Here is an 8,873-nt window from a genome sequence, read left to right as displayed (position 1 = left end):
AGACCATCCTGACGCGGCACCGCCTCCTCGGTCGGTTCCCGCACATCAGGCTTCTCAGAGTCCAGGGCCACGCAGATCCCGGCGCCCAGCACAGTGCTGCCCCCACAGCAAGAGTGCCGACCCTGATGTCCAGCCCATTCCCGGGGTCACACTGCCCTGGCTCGGCGATGCCCACGGCTGGACGCAGGTTACCCACCAGGAAAAGGGAGCTGACAGAACTAACAAGTCAGGGAGCAGGAAACCGAAAGCAGCGCGGCGGAGTCCACACTGGGGAGCCCAGACCCAGGGCCTCACCCCACCCTCCCCGACCCGGGTGAGGCCCCTCGTGCGCCCCGTGCAGAAGGGCGGCCTCTGCTCTCAGAAGGGCCAGGGCCGCCCTCGCAGGCCTGTGGGAGCCGTGGGCCCGTGTCCGGGGCTCCGTCAGCCCAGCCCCTGAGTAAGGCGCTCAGTCACAGATAGGGGAACTGAGTGAAACTCCCCCACACCCCACACAGAGCAGCACGGCCCCAGGAGCGGCGGCAGAACCAGATTCACACCCAGCAGTTCTGAGATCTGAGGTGAGGAATATAAAATAACTGAATATAAATATGGGAAGAAATTGTAAAAATCTGTCTTAAAAAAACAAGCAACAAAATGCCATACAACTGGGGCCCCGGCTGAGAACGGCCCGGCCTCCCCTGTAAACCGCCACCAAGCTGAGCGAACACACCCCAAGGCTTCCAGGCGCACGACAGAACTGCAAGCGCCACTCCTGGGGGGGGCGGCCAAGGGGCCCAGTCCCGCCATTTTTGGGGAAGAGACAGCAGCCCTGGAGGAAGGCCTGAGCGCACGAAAGGGAAGCGGAAACGGTCTAGAAAGTGAAGAGAGACTGGGAGCGGGGCGCAGGCGGGGCAGCAGGGGGGAGTGGGAGCCACACACACCCCCACAGCCGCCACCCAGGGCGGGATGGGAGGGCGGCCACTAACAACCGGACAGAATTCTTCGTCTCTAAGCAGTAGGCGAGGAACAATGTGGTGACCAGGCAAATGAACAAGCCGTTATTCAACCTCAGAACTGAGGGAGAGGAGGAAGAAGGGGACACTGTCAAGTCCACGCCGGACGGAGCAAATCCAAGAAAGTAACCCTCACCGGGCGCGGGAGCGGCCGGCGTGGCCGTGACCTGCCCGTGGCAGGGTCTAACGCCGTTCCTAGGGCTTCACCAGAGACAAGCCCGGCACACAGGCCACGGAAGGGCTGCACGTCCAACGGCGGACACGTGCCCCTCGGCCACGCTCACCAGAGAGACGCGCGGGGATGTTCCCGGCAGCAGCCCCAGCACGGAGGCTCGAGCGGCTCCACATGGGACAGAAGGCCCGGTTCTGGAGACACACACTCTACACAAAAGTAAAGAAGCTCAAAATGCAGGAGGCAAACGCGTGTATTTTAATAAGTTTTTAAGGAGAAAGTAAAAGAAAAAGCCCCATAAAAGAGATCAGAAATGCTGTGACTATGGCAGAAAATACAGCACTTTGTCGTCTGTTCAAGGCTTTCTGTCTGATCGGCATGTTTCAGACTGTTCACAGCTGCGATCGGTCAGGAAACGTGCGGCAAAGGCAGAGCCGACGGCCCATGAGAGGTTTCAAATCACCTCGCTCACTTAGACCATCAGTCAGGCAAAACCCTAGTGAGTGTGGGACTGTTTAGCAGAGCAACTAGGAAACGGTTCAGAAGACAAATATAAAAAGCCACGTCCCCGAGATGAAGGATACACACACCCTTAAAGCGCAGGGACATTCACCGACGCCGCCCACGTGCTGCGCCGTGAGTAGTTAGGCGTGTCTCTCAGAGCAGCCCACGCGGAGGCGGGGGATGGCGTTCCGTCCGCTCCTCTAAGCTCCTCTGGCTGGACCCTCGTCAAGGCAACACGAGACGGAGGAGCAGGAGAAAGCGAGCAGGCGGACTGCACATGCGCCGTGTCAAGAACAGCGTGGAGCCGGCACAGCCAGGCTAACAAAGCCACTGAGACCCCACGGCGCGTCCGAGGGACAGAGCGCTTCACGCTAACCAGCCCGAGGACTAGAACTTAAAGTGCTGAACCTCCGGTGCCTGGCGCCTCCGGGAACCCACGTGCGCCCTCTGCAGAACGGGGAAAGCAGGTCCGCGCACCTGGCGGCCTGAGATCACCACTCAGACCACCCCAGAGGCCGAGGATGCGGGGCGGCCCTGCTCCCTAAGATGCCTGGCTCTTCTGCTTCTTCAGAACACTCTGGTGTGACCTGCAGTGGACCCCGATTTGCAATCTTAAGACCCTGGAGTAAACCTGTCATTGAATTCTGGAGAGCGTCCTCATTCATGGCACTCAGCGGGCAGTACGGATGGGGTCCCTGGGACCACGGGCTCCAGGGGACACTGACAGCCGAGGCTTCCTCGCCGTCCTGGACTAGGAGGCAGGGGGCTGGGACTTCCGGGCAGACAGAGGCGTGGATATGTAAGCAAAACGTGCTGGGACCCGAGTCAACTGGGCACAGAGAAGAGCTAGTCACTCTGCAGGAGGCAAACGTGCCCTCACCACCTCACAGGTTATGTCCTCTCGTCAATGCAATTAGAGACCAGGCAGTTATCAGAGACAAAGATTAATCAAGGTTCAAATTTTACAACTGGAAATTGAAAAACAAACTTTAAAGTTCATGAGTCAAAAATTATATTCAGAGGCGGTGTAACTGTATCTACACAGAAAACAAAATCATCTACAGGAAAATTATTTAGAGTAACAAGAGAGATTGTCAACTCTGTGGCTGGATAAAAAAAACCTGCTTACATTTCTATACAATAGGAGCAAATAATTAGAAATATAATTTTCTTAAAAAGAATATCATTTTAAAAACAGAATTCACCAAGTAGAAAGACAAAAGAAGGGATTTTAGGGCAGTGAACCTACTCTGTCCAGTTATAATGGTACATATCATGTGTCTACCACATTGGCCCACACCACAGCACCGACAGCCCGGGAGTGGCCTCACGTAAGCCGCAGGCTCCGGTGGCGGTGGCGTGCGGTGTGGGCGCACTGACTCTATCGAGTGCACCACCTGTGGGTGCGGATGGTGAAGGAGGCTGCCCCATGTGGAGCCTGGCAGGGGCCTACGGCAAAGCTCTCGTACTTCCTGCTCACTATGACGGAAAACCTAGAACTCTTCTAAAAAAGTAAAAAGACAAAAATTTTCAGGAAAAGACCAAAGAGATACAAATACAAAATCAAATAGTTAAATTAAAACCTTATAATCAGGTTAATTTCCAAAACAGAAAGAATTCATACAACTCAACAAAAGGAAGACAAACAATTCAATTAAAAAACGGGCAAAAGACCTGAATAGACACGTCTCCGAGGAGGACATACAGAGGCCAATTGGAACAGGACAAGGAAGGTCCGACATCACTCATCATCAGAGAGGCACACGAAAGCCACAGTGAGATGTCACCTCGCACCGGCCAGAATGGCCGCCATCAATCAACCAACAGACAACAGCGCTGGTGAGGTGTGGAGCGGAGGGGACCCTGCAGCTCGGGCGTATCAGGACGACGTTCTCACCAACCGAGCTACCTGGCCAGGACGGAATGAGTTTCCAAAAGGATCAGAAAGTCAAATAAAAAAACAGGCAAAGTAATCCAAGATTTATATAACTGGAACGCCTGAAAAATAAAAATAAAACTATGTCCCAGAACGAAAATGTAAGTTCATAATCCCAGAAATTTTTCCTGAAGTGAAATAACACCCACCAATTGATTTTTAGCAAAAGTGCCCAAGTAACTCCATCGGAAAAGGAGAGCCTTTCCACAAATGGTGATGGAACAGACGGACATCCGTGGGGGAGGGTGGGGGGGTCTCAGCCCTGGCCTAATGCCCTGTGTGAAAGCTAACTCCAGGTGTCAGTTTCCAGGGAGCTGACATACAAGCACTTCCCTGCTTCACCCCACTAAGCAGTGTCACAGCAGACCAGCTAAGACAAAGACTTAACTAGGACTCACAGGCTAATAACATAATATCAACATGTCTAGTTCTCAATAAAAAAACCAGTTGTCACACCAAGAATCAGGAAAATATCCATTTCAATGAGAAAAGACATTCAACAGACACCAAATAATACAGAAGTTAGAATTATCTGACAATAATGCAAAGTTCATAAATCTGCTTCAACAGACTATTAAGAACACATTTGAAAAAAATATCAGAAAGAAACAGAAAATCTTAGCAAAGAATTAGAAGATATAAATAACCAAATATAAATTTTATAACTGAAAAAATATAATAACTGACATTAAAATTCAATAGGTGGGCTTAACAGCAGAATGGAGCATACAGAAGTGAGAATCAGTGAACTGAGAGACAGAACAAAAGAAATTACCCAATCTGAACAACAGAGAAAAATAGACTGAAAAAAGTTAACAGAGTCTCAGAGACCTTCGAGACTATAACAAAAGATCTACCATTCACATCAACAGAGTCCTGAAAAGAAAAGAGAAAGAGGGCAGAGCTGAAGACGTATTCAAAGACATAATGGATGAAAGACTCCAAATTTGGCAAAAAAACATAAACCTACAAATTCAAGAATCTGAGCAAACCCCAAACAGGATAAGCCTAAAGCAACTCATGCCAACATACATCATAATCAAACTTCTGAAATATAAAGACAAAGAAACAAATCTTGAAAGCAGCGAGAGAGAAACATCTTACCTATAGGAAGAAAACAATTCGAATGACAGTAGATTTCTCATCAGAAACCATGGAGGTCACAAGGAAGAGGCACACGTTTTTTCAAGTGCTGAAAAAAAAAGAACTGTCAACCCAGAATTCTATACCCAGTAAAAATATCCTTCAGGAATGAAGGGAAAATCAAGACATTATCAGATGAAGGAAAACTAAGAGAATCTGTCACCCGCAGGCCTGCACTAAAAGAATGACCAAGGAAGGTCCTCTAAACAGAATATAAATTATGAAAGAAGAAATACTGGAGTATCAGGAAGAAAGCAAGAACAATAGGAGGAGTAAAAATATGAGCAAATACAATATACTTTCTTCTCTTAAATTTCCTAAATTTCTAGGGTGAAGCAAAAGTTATAACACATATTGGTGTGGTTCTAAATATATGCACAGGAAATATTTATGACAATCTATATAATAAAACCCTAAGCGACCATTACGGTGGAATGACCAGAATGGCCGGTCGCTATGATGTGCACTGACCTCCAGGAGGCAGACGTTCAATGCAGGAGTTTCCTCCTGGTGGTCAGTGTGCTCCCACAGGGGGAGCGCCACTCAGCCAGAAGCTAGGCTCACGGCGGGCGAGCACAGCCAAGGTGGTGGGAGCCTCTCCCGCTTCTGCAGCAGCGCTAAGGAGCAGCGAGCCGAGCAGTAAGGAGCTGAACAGTAAGGAGCAAGGGATCCCAGATTGCGGAAGGGATGTGACTGCTGGCTTAGGTCTGATCCCCACGACTGCCAGCTTAGGCTTGATTCCTGGGGGATCGGGTCTAACCCAGCAGGCAGACATCCCCCGAGGGGGCCCGGACTGTGAGAGGGCACAGGCTGGGCTGAGGGACACTCTGCCCCCAGTGGACAAATTCTGTCACCGGGCCTCTAGTTAAACTATATATGGGGAGGAAAAAGGAGTGAAGTTCTCATGCTTCGCTCAGACTGGTGCAGTGATAACTAGTACACTGGAGTAAGTTATTGTATAAGGCAGTGGTCGGCAAACTCATTAGTCAGCAGAGCCAAATAGCAACAGTACGACGATGGAAATTTCTTTTGAGAGCCAAATTTTTTAAACTTAAACTATATAGGTAGGTACATTGTCATTGACTTCATTAGGGTGCTCCTAAGGTGGAGGAAGAGCCACACTCAAGGGGCCAAAGAGCCGCATGTGGCTTGGAGCCGTAGTTTGCCGACCACTGGTATAATGTAATACCCAGAGCAAACATTAAAAAAAAAAAAATACAGCGATACAGTAAAAAATGCTAAAGTTAAAGCAAAATGAATTCTTAAATGTATACAAGTAACCCAAGGAAGGCAGGGAAGAAGCCAGAGAAACAAAAAACAGAAAAAACAAAAAGAAACCACAATAGCAGTCTGAAGCCATAACATATATAATTACATTAAATCCGCCAAAACTGGTTTGGCTCAGTGGATAGAGCGTCGGCCTGCGGACTGAAAGGTCCCAGGTTCGATTCCGGTCAGGGGCATGTACCTGGGTTGCGGGCACAGCCCCAGTGGGAGATGTGCAGGAAGCAGCTGATCGATGTCTCTCTCTCATTGATGTTTCTCACTCTCTATCTCTCTCCCTTCCTCTCTGTAAAAAATCAATAAAATATATTTAAAAAAATGTAAATAGTCTAACTATGCCAAAAGGACCGAGCTGACAGAATGAATTAAAAACACGAACCAACTATATGCTGTCTAAGCAAACTCGCCTAAAAATGTAACGATGCAGCTAGTTTGAAAGTGAAAATGTGAAAAAGACACAGCAGAAAACTAAAGCAAGAGTGGGGCATGTTCACGTCGGATAAGGGAGACATCAGAGCAAAGAAAACGGCCGAACAGGGAGACACACAGCACAGGGCTGAGGGTCAGTCCTTCAGGAAGACACAGCCTAGCTGAGTCTGTCCTCACACACCAAGCTGCCAAGTATGTGAGACAAAACCAACAGGACGGGAAGGAGAACCAGATAAACCCATGCTCACTGTGGAGACAGCACACTCCGCAGCAGCTGAGACTGGAAGTCCCTCTCACCCAGGGCTCTGCAGCCCCGCACAGACCGAGGGCACTCCCAGAGCCGGCTGCCCAGCAGCAGCACGTCTTCCCCAGCACCCACAGAGCGCGGACTCAGATACGCCACCTCCTGGCTGTCCACCAACCTCACCAGGTTTCCAAGACTTGAAACCACAGAGTGTGCACACTGACCAAGGGCAGGAGTCATTGACAAAAAGGCAACAAAAGCTCCGAACTCTTGGAGACTAAGCAACATACTTCTCAGTGACCAGAGTCAGAAAGAAAGCTGCGCGGAACATTCAAAACGCGACTGAACGAGCATGAAAATACGCAGAAACCATGGGATACAGACACCACAGCCTGCAGAGCGAATGCATGTCCCTCAGCGTTCACGTTAGACAGGAGGACATGACTCCAGTCAGCAATCTAAGCTCCCAGCTCAGGGCACCAGCCAACAGCAAAACAAACCCAAGCAAACAGAAAGAGGAAGATAAAGAGCAGAGAGCAGATGCGATTGGAAACAGAAAAACAAGAGAAAACCAGTGAAAAGATCAATGAGATTAACAAACTTCTAGCAAGACTGACAAATGACGGAAATCAGGAATGAGACAGGGCTGGCCCCCGGTCCCAAGGAAGCAGATGATGCGGGCACTGTCACCACACACCGCCAACCTGACCCCCGCCCGGATGGCCCACCCCGTCCACCAGCGGCTGCACCGCCTGCGGTGACAGACAACACAGCCTCTGACTAGCGACAAGCAGCTTACATCCCAAGCAGAAACGTTTCACTGGCAAATTCTTCCAAACATTTAAACAAGAATTAGCACCAGTTCTACACAATCTCCTCCAAAAATGGAAGAGACATTTTCCCATTCATTGTATGAGTTCAGTCTTTTGACACCAAAACTAGACGCAGCACAAAAAAGAAAACTACAGACCAGCACCCTAACGAACACAGAGCAAACGCCTAACAAAACAGCAGCAAGTGGAACTCAGGAACATGTAGCAGTAAGCCCGTACAGCAACGGGTAGAATTTACCCCAGGGATCCAGGGCTGCTGAGTATTTGAAAATCAATATAAACTAGCACACAGGGTGGGGCAAAAGTAGGTTTGCAGTGTTGGTATGCAAAACAATACAACAACTAATCAATAATAATACAAGAATAAACCGTGTTCCACAGACACAGCTGTAAACCTCCTTTTTCCCCAGGAGAAAAACTCATGATCCTATCAATTGTGACAGAAAGTTACCTGACAAAATTCAGCACTTATTCAATATAAAAACTCTCCCCAAAAGGGGACACAGCAGAACCTGACGAAGCGCATCGACAGAAGAACCTAAAAACGGAGACAGAACGACTGCTGCCAGCCACCCACTTGAGGGTGACAGATGGACGGACGGAGGGGCTCCCTCCATAGCGGGCAGAGAAGGGGTGATCCGCCCGCAGCGGCCACCTGACCTCGCCCTGAAGGCGCCGCAGGGCCAGGAGGGAGGAAGGAAAGGAAAGGCCGCAGGTCAGAGTGACTGCGGGTGCAGGTGCCCCACGTCGGAGGCCCCGGGGAGCCCCAGGCACCAGGGGAAACACAACCCAAGTTACACGACTTCTTTAAAATTTAATGAAACACAGACACCAGATGTCACAGTCTATAGGACACAATGAAATTAGTGATTGGAGGGAAATTCATAGCCTTAAGTAATCATATAATAAAAATGACAGAATAAAATAAACCAAGTTTCCAGAAACTAGAAAAGGAACAACAAAGTAAAACCAAGAAGGCACAGGAGACACAACCCTGCCCAGAGCTGGGTCTCAGCCCTCTAGCCTCCAGAATTGTGAGTAAATAACTTTTGGGGTTTTAAGCCAACAATTAATTAATTAATTAATAAAGGCAGCAGGAAAATAAAGTTGGAAAGAATTACTTAAAAACCACATAGAACTAATAAATAAATTAAAATACTGTCTTTTTAAGTAAAAATCTACAAAAAAATATAACCACTAACTAATCAAGAAAAAAGGGGAGGACACAAAACATTCAGGATAAAAATGACAAGCAAGAGAAAACACTGAATGGGAGGACAGTTTTTGTTTGTTAATCCTCACGTGAGGGTATTTTTTTCCGTTGATTTTTAGAGAG

At 48.7% G+C, this 8,873-nt stretch overlaps 1 protein-coding gene across 1 annotated transcript in view; it reads right to left on the bottom strand.

Moving 5' to 3' along the window:
* Positions 1–8,873, bottom strand: part of CACNA1B (calcium voltage-gated channel subunit alpha1 B) — a gene marked incomplete at its 3' end in the record, with an annotated part of 199,377 nt that overhangs the window by 46,958 nt on the left and 143,546 nt on the right. The gene's annotated exons all lie outside the window — the stretch shown is intronic.

Source organism: Myotis davidii, unplaced genomic scaffold, assembly GCF_000327345.1.
Source record: "Myotis davidii unplaced genomic scaffold, ASM32734v1 scaffold609, whole genome shotgun sequence".
Lineage (NCBI taxonomy): Eukaryota > Metazoa > Chordata > Mammalia > Chiroptera > Vespertilionidae > Myotis > Myotis davidii.
This window is presented reverse-complemented; position numbering and strand designations above follow the sequence as displayed.